At 45.5% G+C, this 15,262-nt stretch overlaps 1 protein-coding gene across 9 annotated transcripts in view; it reads right to left on the bottom strand.

The window, feature by feature from the left end:
- The window catches only part of PPFIBP1 (PPFIA binding protein 1), a 117,927-nt gene that overhangs the window by 75,688 nt on the left and 26,977 nt on the right, over nucleotides 1–15,262 (bottom strand). For all 9 annotated transcript variants that reach the window (XM_072875645.1, XM_072875669.1, XM_072875698.1 and 6 more), the window contains exon 2: nucleotides 8,959–9,034. The gene's annotated coding sequence lies outside the window, so the exon portion shown is untranslated. The remainder of the gene's footprint in view (nucleotides 1–8,958; nucleotides 9,035–15,262) is intronic.

The raw sequence follows: 15,262 nt of genomic DNA, 5'->3' as shown, positions 1-15,262 counted from the left end.
CATGAGGCAAGGCTATTTCCTCTCCTACTTTCTTACAGTAACTCAGATTTGTCTATGTCCTATTTTTGGTACCTAAATTAAGAATATTGCTCATAACCAGATTATATGGCATTTATTCTGAAGGGTAAGAGATACTGATACAGCTAAAAATTCAATATAAACACCCTGTGGATGTAAGCCATGACATTTATATACTGGATTTAATAAGCACTAAGAGGAATTTCTGATGTAGGGCACATGACCCTCCCTTCATTTCAAAGGCAATTATTTTAATACCGTGATTTCAAAGTGTGACATGTCCTTGAAAACACTTGCAGACAGACAGCTTTATCAAAAAAGCTTCCAAATCCTGAAAGGACAATTTCAGGTGCATCTCCGGTTTTGAAATAAGAGAACATCTGGTAGCGACTGTACGGGCTGGCCAGCAGATAAACAGGTCGAGGCAAACATCAATTTTATGCAGTATGGATCTGAGCCTCCCTTAGACGAATGGAAAGGCTTTGGGAGATTCGACACAGAGCTCCTGCTTCAGCCCATCTCTAGTTGTAATCAGCACCACTCGTGCTGCCATCGCTGTCAGCAGAGCACCGCTCCGTCCCCAGTCCCCGCTCCCAGCAGGTTTCTGGAGCGGTCTTGCTGCTCAGAGCAGCCCTTGCCTTTCACACCTTGTCACCTACTCCTTGATATTTTCCAGATACCTCAACCTGGAAGCTACTGCCTTGTTAAATTCAAAGGGCCAGCTTATAGCTTTAATCACAAAAGAGAACACAGCCAGGCTCCCCAGTTATCACTTGTCAAACCTGGTCAGTGTCAACTCAGCCTTTCAAAACTAGGAGAAATGGAGAACAGGCCAATTTGTTGTAAGGAGAGCTGAAAAGACGACAACAGCTGGTTTTTCATTCAAGACCTTAAAAGTTCCCAGCACTTTCTGACAGTGGTTTGATGCTCCAGGCAAAAAAAAGCCCCATCCAAGCCCCTCTGGGCAAATGCTGTCCGCACACCTGGGCCATCACCTCCCAGTCCAGGGATGCCCCAGCCAGTCCCCAGGGGAAGGCGCATGCCTGCTGGCATCCTGCACACCCCACAGCACAACACAGCCTCCTCCTGAAGCAGTAGCCAAGGCAGCTTCGTTTAACGTCAACTCATATCGCCTAATTTTGCAATCAAAGATCATCACCTGTCACGGGAATTGTAGTCGTTTCCCAAACCCACCTTGATCCCAGAGTCACATTACTATAGACATACTATGCCAAGTAAAACTGTGAGAAAGGGGGCAACAAGAAGACCAGCTATCATGCAAGACTTGCCCGTGAGGGTGTGGGGATATGGGCTGTTGGGCAGGCAGGTTAAACATGGAAGTTGCAAATTTAAGATCTTAAAAGTGAAAAAATACTCAGTGTTTCCTTATGTTATTTCAGAATGGAATTTCTTCGTTATACCAATAAAACCGGGGAAGGCAGTAATCAAGTTCACCATGGGGAACCACACTGGCTCAAGTACCCATCCCAGTACCTGCCCCTGTTTCCCTTCGGCTGTGATCACCTTCTGGCTGCCATCTCCCACTTCTTCTTTCCTTCCATTCAAGCTGATGTCCCTTCTCCCACTACCCTTTTCCCTCTCCTGATACTTTCCTACTCCCTTGAGTGCCCATGACGTTTGTGATTTGCAGTCAACCCATAATACGTGACAGCTTCTCCCTTCTCTTTGCTGCTTGCAAACAGCTAGGAGGAAGCATAAAAAAAAACCCCAAACAAAACAAAAACAAACAAACAAAAGACCATCCCAAACAACCCTGCCCTCCATTCTCGTGCTTGGCACAACTGCAGCCACAAAGAGGCAATGGCAGGAAAAGTTCTCTTCAGCCCCGCAACTACTGTGTTGGACCTTAGGGCGATGGTGCTCCAAGGAGCAGCCACCACACGGGGCCTGGCACAGCATCCAACTCTCCAGGCTCTGCCGAGCAGAAGGACATGCAATTCTTCTCACAGCTGAGAAGTTACACGAGTTTTGGTGAATTTGCACTGGGGGAAAAAGGAGAAGGAAGAAGTATCTGGATAGTTAGGTAGCTCCCTCCCTCTCTTAATTTCAAATACCTAAGTAACACAGAGAGATACTAAAGTATCTCCAAAAAATTCCTTGGTAAGGGTATCAGCATGATCTGAGCAACTTGCCCTGAACACATTATTGGAAGCACTTACCATTTTTGGATGCAATACCTCAAAAAAAATTACAAAGCACAAAATTAAAAAAATATAAATACAACAAAACAGCCCAAGGCAAAGACACAGCTCCCCAAACGCTGAGCTGCTGATGTTTCTTCTAAGCAGCTGAAATCAAAGTGTAGTGAGAGAACTTGTTGGATGACAAAGGAGAAACACAAAAGACACCACCACAAGTGCTCGCACGCTGCAAGTAAAGCGTGAAAGCCTGCATACCAGCTGCTCTCCACTTAGTGCTGCAAAGTCCAGGTCTCAACCCACCTCTGATGGCTCCCCAAGCCCAGCAAGGGAAAAACATCCAGATTCGTGAAAAGCCACATTCAGCTCCTCAAAGTCAGCTGACAAGTAATCAGCAATTTAGGTATCATGAGAAACACTGGATGAAACCGGAACCCTGTGAGCATGCTGTGGCTCAGGACAGCTCTGCTCAATGCTGGAAGGGAACACGTACAAATAAGGTATCGGCTACATAAGAGATTCAAAGGAAAAGAAAAAAAAATACTGGCTATGATACCTTGGTGCTGCTGTCCATTGTTGAAGGTCTCATGTAAGGCATCAGGATATCTGTCCCACTCATCAGAAACAGAAAACTATATATAATCTTGGAGTTAAATCTTGATCCCATAAAAAAGGCTCAGTAAAGTTTTGCATCCCCACATAGAGCGCATGGCTGAAGACAGCTGCTTTCTCCACCACCTTCACTGGCAGGGCATGCCCAGAATAAAGTTAAGTCATGCAAGACTTTCGCCACAAAGTTTATCAAACAAGGCATCTGAAGCCAGCCAGAAGGTGGCCAGGGAAACTATGAGAACCTGCAGAGAAGCAGCCATGGGATTTTCCAAAGAAAGATGAAAAAATTCTTCATGTGATTTCCACGTTCCTCTGCACCAAGCCACTTTTCACCAAGCAGATAATCTGTTCTCCCCAAGAGGACTAAACTGTTCTAACGCTGCCCAGTGCTCCAAAGCACCTTTGTAAAAAGCCAAAATTCCTGAAAAAAGAACTTTTAACTAACTTTGAACAAGTAGTCAACAATATTGTTACCATGACTTCCTCTGTAACCGGGTTTGTAATTCCACAGTTCACTACTTATGGCACTCACCTTTTCTATATGGCATGCAACACATTTGGGGGTCTTGTCAGTTAATTAAGCAGCTGTAAATCCACACCAATCCCTATAGCCTAGTGCAGTTGTATAAAATTATTTCTGCAAATGCAGTAATCCCAGACACCATTCTGAGCCAACAACTTCCACTAGAGACCACTAGGAAAAAATAAATCCTAGTGTAGCATGTGGTGGGTGAGACAAGGAGGATTAGTTTCTATATACGCTGCATGTTAACACAGTCCCCATTTAGGATGCCTCACTTTTCCCATCTCAGTCTCAGCTGAAAAGCAAGAGCAGGGGACACCACTCCAAATACTATAGAAAAGGTTTCTGCTGCTTCTGGTTCAAGGGGAAAGAGGAGGGAAGGAGCAGAGAGATCCCCCAGCTGGTGGGGGGTGAGTGATACCCTCCCCAAAAACCCTAACTCAATTCACATGCTGCTTCGCCTTTATAAACTCCAGACAATTCCTCGCATACCTCCAACCACACACTGAGAAGCGACAACCACATCTGTAAGATAGACAACGTATTTAAAAACAAACAACAAAAAACCACCACCAACAAATGCACTTAACTAAATAGTTAACATGGTTAGACAAGATCATTAAAGACAAACAGCTCTCCCTTTCTTTTTGTTGTCTATGGGAATCAAACTTTCCTTTTTTTTTTTTTCTCTCCTCTTGAGTTTAAACAAGAAAGAGGTGTGGTGCTGTTCTAGTACAAGTCAGGGAGCCGGGACCTCAAGTTGATTTTGTTTCTCCTCTCATGGCCTAAGGTCACTCGACTTCTTATTCATTTTCCCCATCTGTAAAATGGGGCAAATAATAATTAGAAACTACTATTCAATTATATAGAAATTATTCCATTCATAGCCGTATAGTTCTTTGAAGATGCAAACAAAGTGCCAAGCATTATTACTAGATGATGAAATGTTGTATTTTCTCCCCCAAGCTATACAGGGGAAGAAAAAAGCCATGCAAACAGCCAACTGTATTCCTAATGAGATGCAATACTCAGAAAGTGGGACATCTTAAAACAGATTGGACAATCTTCTTCCAGCTCACAAAGATTATTCCCAATACATAAACCTCACAGGGTTATAAATGCAAGAAAAGAAACATATCATTTGCCCAGGTTTCTGCAGACAAAAATAAGCTTGCCTAAATAAACAGGGAAAATGTACATTCTCAGTCTTGAAGGGAGCAAAAAGAATTTCTCGAAGTAAGGGAAGAAATGAAATTAGATTTGAAAGCTTTGTGGGGGATGAAATTATGTTTTCTGAATATAAAGTGACTGTCAGGACTGGGAAAGTCAATTAAATAAAAAGGACTGGATGGGAGGGAGACAGGGAAATGCAGTGTGCAACAGAGAGATCACATGCTAGATAAACAGGGCAGTATGCTAACTATTTACAGATAAATACAACTCCCTCTCTCTCTGCAGAGATTTATGTGTATTAGAGAGCCACCATCAGTACTGTGGGTGAGCATAACGTTAAGTTACATTAACGTTACCCAAACCACGTAACTTAAATGTGAAGAGCAAAAGCGTAATAACAAAGTGCTTTCTACAAGCAGCAATATTGCCTCTCAGAAGAAAGGGAGGAAAAAACAACCAGAAAAATCTCCTCCCTCCTTCCACCCCCACCAACGCCTGCCAGGGTGGCACTCTCCTTCCCCATCTTCTCCAGTCCGAGGATCATTGTTCAGCTGACAGGCTTACGTGGGACAGGAGGTGTCATTCACACAAGAGAAAAGTTAACTCAAAAATAAATAAATAGATCTGTGGTTTTAACTCTTACCAAACCCAGGAGCGAGTCAGGTCAAAACTGGCCTATTCATCAGTATCCCCATGTCATTTAATGCCCTAATACTGCTCTGACAACATACTGGGTTATGGCAGGAGGAGGTCTGGGCAAGGGGAAGGCACCACACTTCCTACAAATGAGGAATTTTACCCTGCACTGGACCCTTGGCTGTGCAGCAGTCTCTGGTAACAGGTCAACATGAAGGCAATATCCCTGCCCTACGCACCCTGAAGCTGCGGCAGTGTGAGCTGTGCCGTGCCCCACGCCTGCCCCACTCCCATGCCCCGGTCCCAATGGGCCTCTGCCCCGTGCCTGCCCCGGCACGCACACCACAATCCCTCTGCTCCAGCAGCCAGGCAGGAACAGGACTGGGGGTGGCCTGGGGACCCCCCGTGCCCCAACCGCAGGCTGTGTTACGCCTCCCATAAACATACACAGCAGCCACGGGCTCTGGGGAAACGATTTAAATTATTACTATTTTGAGCACATTTCAGTTTAGCACAACTATTAAAAGCCCAAGAGAAGCTGTGTGGGCTAGACCCTACAGGACAAGTCATCAAGTGCTAATAAACGCAATAATGAGACGTACAAAGAAGTAGCCTTGTACTTCTTTCCCTCCCATATTCAATGTGACATCGGAAAAAAAAAAACCAACCACCCAACAAATACTAATTTTTGCCTTTTGCACACTGGCACTGTAACAGGGTGGACTGGACATGTGCTATTTCAGTGCGGCATGTGCATGCTCCACCTCAGCTTTGGACACCCAGCCAATCTGCCGCCACTGAGTGCAGACTTTAAGTCAAAGCAGTCCCAAGAACTGGTGGTGAGAGGTGAAGAGGTACCTGAAAACCTGTGTGGATTTTGCTAAGAAAGAGCAGCAGGCGCAGGAAGTATGATTGGATCTGGTTGCATGGACATAGCCAGGTTTTTGTGTCTTCATGGCACCACACTAAAGCATCTCTCTCTGCTAAGGCTTATTTTAAAAGCCTTATTTAGCTTTTCTGTATTATTTATACACACTGCCTTACTGTGGGCCACAGTTGGGACTGTCAGCACCATGTTTAACACAGTACTTGCTAGGGAGGGAACAATGGGATGGGAATTGGTGCTTCTACGGCTAAATAGAGGCAGCAGGCAGAGGCACCAAAACTCCACTCGAAACACATCAGCATATTCCGTGTGGCGAGATTGGAGCTCAGACATCTGGGCTGAACTTGGGGCAACACAAGGAGAAAGCCTATGTTCCTCCTCCTGGCTGGGAGAAGCAGACAGCAGCCTGAAACACAGCCCACTGCTCCTCTCAACGCCGAGTCAGGCACGGGGATTTCTTGCCATCTTGTTAGGAGAGGCTCTTATTTGTTTTTTTAACAGTGAAAGCAAGCAGCAGCCGGAGAAATCAGCTCCAGCTTTCCGGACTGATTGCTGAGGGCAACGGGTCTGACTTGAACAGCATGCCTCCAAATACCAGAAACATGCCAGTACAAGAGCTATGGGAACAGAGAAAGGAGGACTGAGCACCTGCTACTACAGCCTACGATGGACATGGACACACACCCCTTCCCAGGAGCAACAGCACAAGTGACAGGGAAAACAAAGCAGATTTAGGTCCCAAAACTTCCGAGGCTCCTGGGGAGGGGAAACCAGCACAGCATCTGGAGAGCGAAGAGGTAGAGGCTTCCAGCGAAGGCAAGACATTTGCATGGTGATGCCAGCAGATTGAAAGTCTCCAAACACACATCCAGCAGAACATGGCTGCCAGCCAACATCGGACTTTTAACGATGTTTTTACAGCCACGACCAACTCAAATCCAGCTGAAGTGCAGAGCCAGCTGGAGTGTAATCCCAGCAACTCTGATAAGCAGCAATAAAACTGAAGAAATGTGACCAGGATGGGAGACAATAGGTGACAACCACTCCTGGAGCCAGCAGACCTCCGATTAAAAACCCAGGGAATAAAAGCATTTGGCACTGGAGTTTAGGGTTCCTGACAAACAGGGAACAACACCCACTTCTTTCCAGGTCCAGTGCAAGGCCCCGGGCAGCCTATGAATCCCAGAGAGAGCTCACACACAGTGATTTACTGTGGGAAGGGTTGGAGATCCAAGAAGAGGCACTCCAAAGGCTATGGAGAGGGAAAGGGAAGAAAAGAAGGGAAATAACATTTCAAATGAGACACCAGTCCTTGTGTACTGCAGGCCTGCAGCACGGCTAGGGATGCAGGATGGCACTAGGGAGCAGCAATGACCAAAGCCAGGAGAGCCCTGAGCCCTTGGCGGTGGCACACCATCGGTCCTGGGCAGCAGAGGACATGCTTGCTGTCCTCTCCAAAGCCCAACGTCTCTGCTAGCAAACCTGTGCATGCAAGGCAGGCACCCTCTTGGGTTGCAGGCTTTTAAACGTCGTGAGGAACAGGAGCCACTGCTGACCATCTCAGCTGGCCCCGGGGCGGCGCAGGGAACATCAGGGTGTGCGGGGGAACAGGAGGGGGATCCAGCCCATCCACCACGGAAAGCATAGACAAAAAGACAACAAGTCCCAGCTGGAGTGGGGAGACAGCCTTATGAAGCATGAAGACAGCAGTCGATAAGAAGCCCAGTACAGCTGTGGGATAGAAGCTGACAGCTGACATAGGTAGACTTTCAGGGGCCCTGGACAGGTGAACAAGTAAGCGGCCAGAGCCTTATGTAGATACATCACAGGAAGGGAGGTACGCTTGCTTCTCTGGTGGGCTAACACACACCACCTCGGAGAGGACAGTACAAGCAAATACCACGCTCCTCATCCAGTGATAAGACAAGGATGAAGTTCAGAGACGAGAGCAGCTGGAGGGCAGCAAGCCAAGATGAAGGATGCAGCATACTAGTAGACGGGGGTGCTGGCGAGCATTTGTACAGCGTATGAACAGAGCAACCACGAGTCAGAAGGAGAGACCCAGCAAGCAGCTGGGACCTCAGCAGCGGTGTTACAGGGCGAGCGCATCCCAGCCGCAGGGTGCATGGCTGAAGTGCAGATGCAGCAACTCAACCCAGCTCTCCACATGAACAGCCAGCTGGAATTTAGGATGCTAAATCATGCTAGATCGTACTGTAATATCCACAACAAAGTAGATGAGGGATAACTGTAACCAAGACAAGACTGCCAGCTCTGACATGCGCTAGGCTACTTGGATCAAATCAGTCTAGACCTAATGCAAAACGCCACTCCTTGAAGTCAACTAAACTGGGCCATTTCCAAGGGGTAATGCAACAGATAGCCTATTTTGTTGAATGCGTTTTCACATACACTTGCCCCAGTAATCTGAAAGCTCTTGGCAGTTTCTCTGCACGTTGCCATCGACCTGCCGAGTCAGATTAACTACACACGCACAGCACAGCTGCATCATGCAGGCATGGCAAGTCCAGTGGGCCTTGTACTGGAGCACTGGCACTGCTTGAGCCCATCATATAACACAGAACAGCTCCAGTGGTCATTTCAGTTTCATTTCTTGGACAATCAAAATATACTTCATTACTCTGCCACAGTCCATATGTTAACTCCAAAGCCACTGTCTGTAAAATATGGAATGCCTCCCTGAATCTAAACAGCGGTTCAGACTGTGTTAAGTGATGGCTATCCTTCAAAAGATACCAAATAAATGGATATCTATACAAGCAGAAGCAGCATGACATTCTTCTACAACTCCTGCTGGAAGCTGTATACAGCATAATTTTAATGACATTTGAAATAAAAGCCTAAAGGAGCTGTTGTGTAAGGTATCAAGCAAAGAAACAGCAGATATGTAGATATTAGACATCAGCAATGCGGTGGGTTAGATTACTCACCCAGAGGAGCAGAGTTAATGCTGATCTCTACTGTCACTCTTGAGCAAGTACCACTGATCCATATAAACTTCTGACACTGAGAAGAGAGAAATAAAGAATTTAATTAATCACTACAAAGTCTGAGGCGACTTCACAGTGATATAAAAGTTTATAATCAAGTGACACAGGATACAGGAAGCACAGTGGATGACATACATAACAGCATTAAAAAAAAAGCCAATACCAAGAGATTAAAGGATGACAACTGATGTATAAAGGGGAAATGAGCTTGTTTATTCCAAATAATTCTCAGCAACATTCTCTCTCAGTATTTCTACATTACACAGTTGGCTTGTGCCTGCCCTCCACCTTCCCAGCTGATCACACATGTATAACAAACGAAGAAGGTGAATGACGCCTTGCAAGGCTTCCTTCTCACTATTGCGACCTCCAAGAATCCCAACCAAGCACCCACAGCATTGAACGTCTAGAGATCAGAGCATGAAGTGAAGCCAGTGGAAGTCAGAGCAGCCCATAGCACTGAACCAACCCTACAGATCATTCCTAACAGCTATTCCTGGGTCTCTTTACTATGGCTATTTTGGGAAATCAAAGATGTTCTCTGTTACTGTGGTTTGACAGAAAGTTTTAGTCATGGATACTCCCATCTACAGATTGTAGTCAAAATAAGAGCTATTTGGTGTGGGAAGCTTGACAAAATTGTTCCGGGAGAAGGTTCTAGGTAAACTTTGAATTTGAAATACAAAAGTGAAGTTTGGGGAATAAAACTCCAGACCAATAACAAAAAAAACTTTGAAACCTAGGCAATTACATGAGCTCCCATTAGAAGAGACTTAAGAATCAGTAACTCATACATGAGTGCTCAGTGAAATTCAGTAACTCATATATGAGTGCTCAGTGAAATATGGCTGGTAGAAGGATTGAAACAACCAGGAACACTCCAGTGCACCCCACCCAGGACACTGCGCCAGCATGCTGAGACGCTGCTCTTCGAACAAAAATCATGCCAAAAGCAAGACAAACTGACAGAAGTTTAGGACAAGCAAGCAACAGGATCAGAAAGCAAAGAATCAGCTCAAAAAAAATGTAGGGCTAAAGAGACACAGACTAACTAGTTGTTGACTTGGGGCAACAAAGACCAACTGCAAATATCCAGAAGGTGTAAACTAGAACAGAGAGAATTCAGCCCGTGCATGACAGAGATGAGCACAAAAAAAAAAAGAAAGCATTTTCAGGTCTAGATACTAAAAAGCTACAATAGATGGTCTCAGGGCACTTGAATGATTGGGTGCTCACTGTTTCTCAGAGCAGTTTTTTTAGACTAGATTTAACAAAAATACCAGAGGAAAAAAATTACACACAACACAAACGACAGGGACATATGAGTCTGTGCAAGCAGACTCCATCACAGGTCTGGGGCTTCAGGCTATTGCAACAGAATAATTATGTACTGAGCCCTGTGCAACACAGGAAAAAAACATCTGTCAGATGGAAAAAGAGACAAAATGTGGTAGGCAGGGAAAAAAAATATTTGAGGTTTCTATAAAGGGTACTGCGGAATGTCATGTAGGAAACTACAAAGCTAGGGGAAAAAAGTTAGTTAACAGTGTTATTTTAAGTCTGCTTAAAGTAACACCAAGGGCTGAAATGGAAAACCTATAATTAGACGGAGCTTCTCCCCTTCATTCCAAATACTCGACTCCAGCTGAGCCAGGCAAGGCTCACAAATTGACAGGATCTCTGGGATTCCCACTGCCTGGGCTGCCAGGACCCACAGGCAGGAGTCAGGCAGAGGGGAAGGAGATGCAGAGTGCAGCAGCTGTGGGATTTTGACGCTGCGCCCCGCTGCATGGAGCTGGCCGGCCAGCCAGCCAGCCGCCTGCTGTCACAGCTGCTCTGCCCCTCTTGACACCCGCTTCAGAGGCAGTCAACAGCCTTGCCCCTATTTCCTCATCGTCTTCTCCACCACAGAAAGCATTTTCAGCACAGGAAAAGACCAGCAGCTTTTCAGAACGAAGCTCCCTCCCGGCCCTGCCAGGTCTGTCTCCTTCCATCAATGCTGTCTTTAAGGACGGGAGAGCCACACTCCCCACGAGTGCAGATCTCCGATTGCTTTGCTCTTCCTGGCATGGGGCGCCGGCAGCACCACAGCTATTCCCGAGCTTCTCTACCATGACTATTTTGGTAAATCAAAGATGTTCTTTGTTACTGTGGTTTGACAGAAAGTTTAGTCATTTCCTTCTCAGCAGAGTCAGAGTTACACATACACAGCCCACACCTCGGGCAAGCTGTACGGCCGCTCGCTGTCTAATGAGGAAGGGAACACTTGCATGCATTTCTCAAAAGTGAACTAACTGCCTTAGACCCTACCTTGTGAGGTGTTATGACAAGGATTCAGTTTGTTTCAAAGGCTGCTAGGGAACTGGTCTACATTTCCCCCCCCCGTTCCTGAAACGCAATTTCATTTTTACTAATGAACTTCCCCAGAAATCTCAGACTCCCTCTAATCCTACAGCAAAGGAAGCCTCTCTTGCACACCCCCACCTCTGAAGACCGTTTTCAAAAGTAGTGCCCATAGGGCTGGCTGTGACATTCACCCCAGTATTTCTCCTGGCTGAACAGGGCACAAGACGTAGAGATCCAAGGGCCTTTACCCTGCAACCTGCGTTAGGATGCCAGGAAGGCTGGCAGCCCCCCGAGAGAAGTCTGGAGCTCAGGGATGCTGGGTGAAAACTGGGACTTGTTAGACTTCTGGGAAAGGGTGGAGTTTTTCTGGTTTAGCTGGAAGGGTAAATTATCATCCAAGAACAGCAACCAAGGGAATAGCTGCATGTGTGATTTATCATCACACGTGATAAATGCACCACAAAGCCCCGATCAGAGGGCACATGGGCAGCCAGGCATCTGGGGGATGGGAGTTCTCCAGCCTTGACAGCAAGAGCTAAGCTCTCCACAGACACCAAGCTCAACGCAAGCACAGTTTCAGTATCAAAAAAACAACCTCCCAGAGAACCACTCATAATCAAGAGCCAATTTTTAGGAATGATCATTTAAGAAGTGTGGGACTAGGCAAACCAGGGGAGAGAAAAGTTAATTGTGTTTTTGCTTTCATACAGAGAACAATGCAAATATTGATGCCCTGGAGGAACCTCTCCAGTATCCCCAGGAAAAAAACAGTACTGCAAGACAAACATAAAACAAGAGAGGTGCAAGATGTGAATTTTTTTTGTCCTTTCCAGACCATAATCTCTTAACCAGGAATAAAACACGAATCCTAAAATCTTGCATGTTCAGCTATAATATTTTACCTTGCCAATCAAGGGTTTTCTACAATAGCCACCCATTTCTTTTTCAAATTAAAGGAGCATGATTGCATGCAATTACACGCTGTATGAATTTAAACAGGACACAACCCTATGCCTAAAGATCTGAAAAATTCACGTTGCACTGCGTTTAGGGGCATGGCTTACGAGGAAAGCAGCAGCACCATTTATTTGCTTTGCGTCTACTAGAAGCTTTGTTTCAGGAACATTTTTGGAAGAATGCAAGAGTACTGCAAGCAAATAATCTGGTTTATGTCTGTTCTTTACTAGATAAAAATAAAGATCTGCTTTGCCTAATCATGTCTGATCAAGAAAAGAAGGGCTTTGTGTTACAAGATCTGAGAGCCCCTCCTCTCTACTAAAAGCAAAAATGACTCTGTAACATGGGACCCAAGTAGTCACAGCCCAATTCAAATTACTCTTCCTTCCCACACACTTGCTTCATGTCTACATGTTTGTGTTTTAATTAAAAAGCTACTATGACATTCGTCCTATATTTTTAAAAGAAAACAGGGCGATATATTCCACGGGCGACACGACTCGAAGTTTGTCTTGAAGTGTCTCCCACCACCCCCTCCAACCCCAAAGCACTCCACGAGCTAAGCCTCCTACACACATACACCTGCCTGAACCAAACGTGAGGGCCAGCCCTGCTCAAGATTATCAGGTTTCGTAATTGGACTATTTACACCCTGAGGATGTGGTCAGCCTGGTGGGCAAGTCATTTGGGCAATGGACTTGGGACTTTCAGCACCAAGAAATCACACAGGAAAGAGGGACCTGGGCAGAAGGGCCGAAGCTGCTGAGGACATCGGCCAGACAGCAAAGCTCAGCCCGCCACAGGGAACTACTAAAGAAGGTGGCCATAGTTTCCCAGACAGGGAGTGTTTCTTGAAACCCATGGTGAAAGCTCAGACAAGCCGCTCTGCCTGCGACCGGAGCTGACGCTGCCTGTAACACTGACAGCTCAAAGCAGGCACGGTTGCCTCTCCAGGAAACATCTGACAGCAGCCGGTGCTTCCCTGGTGGTCAGCAGCTCCCCACCCTTCCTGACCTCTCATCCCTTCAGAGCGGGGACACGAAAGCCTCTGCTTTCTCAAGGTAGCATCACTCGGATCTCCTCTGACAGCCATCCTTTTCCGCAGCTTGGCTGCCAGGAGAAGAGGCGGCAAGAGGCCCCCTCTGCCTCACACACTCCTCAGGGCAACAAAACACGAGCGAGAGCTCAGCTTCTTCCAGCCACCCTCCACCCATGGCCAAGACGCCTCTTCCCGAAAGCCCAGCCGCACTTGCAGGAGCTCGGCCAAGCCGTGGCTTCACGCAAGCGTACACGGAGGTTCCCATGCCGACACAGCTCCTTCTTGTCGAGGCACGCACAGGCGTCTCTGCAAACTCATTATTTGGCTTCCCCCAGATCTCTATATATTAGAAGTTACTTTTGCAGAACTTGGCCATACACTTTCACACTTTCCAATGGTAATACCTAGCTCATGCTGGGCAGTACAAAGCATCATTTTTTATTTTTTTTTAAAGCTTACATTGAGGAGATTCTTGCTTGAGAAGCATATTTGATGCTTGTGTACTCTGCCTTTAGTCTGTGTTAATAGACCATTTTTCCTTTTAATTTTTTTTCCTCTTTAAAGAATGAATCAATAGCTACTAGATATAACTTGACTCAAAAATTTATGAAGGAAAATTAATAACATGTATACTTCCAAGGAAGTCACCAAAGCAGGCTGATCGTGTCCAGTTATCTTGCCTTGGAAAGGCGGGCAGAGGATTTAAAGCCAAGAAGCAAAGCAACGAAGAAACAGTAATAGTTTGAATTATTTGGGGACCTAACAATTTCCCATGGAAAAAGTCATTGATGCACATCTTTTATTTTGGTATGCTAATGGTGCAATTTTTTGTAAAAGCCCTTTGGGCAAAGGCTGGTTTGAACCTGAATGGAAGTAATCAGGGCTGCAACTTGAATAATTTCCCCACATTTGTATACATCATCTATCAACACCAAGTATCACCCACCAACACCCAGTCTCTCTCACATTTAAATCACCCTGTACCCAGATACATTTTTCAGCTGCTGCAGACCACGTAACAGATCCCTTATTTACGATGGGACGGGCTAGCTGCACTTAGACAAACACATAAAACACAGACGCTTCAGCCCTTATCTTTATTTTTGGTTTCTAGAGGGCTGTACGTCTTTTGACACAGACATAAAAACCACACAGCATCCACATTAACAAACCAATCTGGTTTTGGATATTACTAGACCCACAGCTGAAACCTGAAACAGTACTTGTCCATCCTGAAAGTGCCAGTCTTGAGCTTAAAAACCAAGTTTCAATCCGAATCCGAGGGATCTGGCACACACAGAAACCCAGAGTGAAAACTAAAGGGACCTGAGCAAAACTAACCACATCATTAACTCCAGTGACCCAAACAGCTGATACCTCATACAACATTTCCTACCACAAAACAGTGCATTTGAACAACGTACAAGCACAAATGTTACTGAATCAACATACCAGCACTGGAGGATACAGACAACATAGCCAATTGCCACAGCAAAGAAACACTTTCTGGAAGCATAATACAATATTATAAATAATCTCCTGAGTCAGAGAAGAGTAACACCAAACAGACCATTTAATGAAGTACTTGTAAGATCGGTAGCAAGAACAAACTGCAGAAGGTTTAAATAAAAGCTTTCAAATCACTAACTTAGCAGAGTTTAAGTGAAACTAGATGTGATTTATGCAAGGAAAAAAATTCACGACTAATCTATGACTAATTTTATATTAATCACTGAGTCCATCTCTCAATTGGAGCACCACTCCATGCAGTTTCTGTCAGCTAGTGCTTTGTTTTTATTCTACAAGCCGAAGTAACAGATTATATGCAGTTTATCATCTGTGAAAATGCAGATGTCAGTTGCTGGAAGATGTAGAAGTGACTGGAAGACATGGAAGATTATT

This window comes from Ciconia boyciana, chromosome 1 (genome assembly GCF_034638445.1).
Source record: "Ciconia boyciana chromosome 1, ASM3463844v1, whole genome shotgun sequence".
In the NCBI taxonomy this organism is placed as follows: domain Eukaryota; kingdom Metazoa; phylum Chordata; class Aves; order Ciconiiformes; family Ciconiidae; genus Ciconia; species Ciconia boyciana.
The sequence above is the reverse complement of the archived record's forward strand: the minus strand, read 5'-3'. Positions and strand labels throughout refer to the sequence as shown.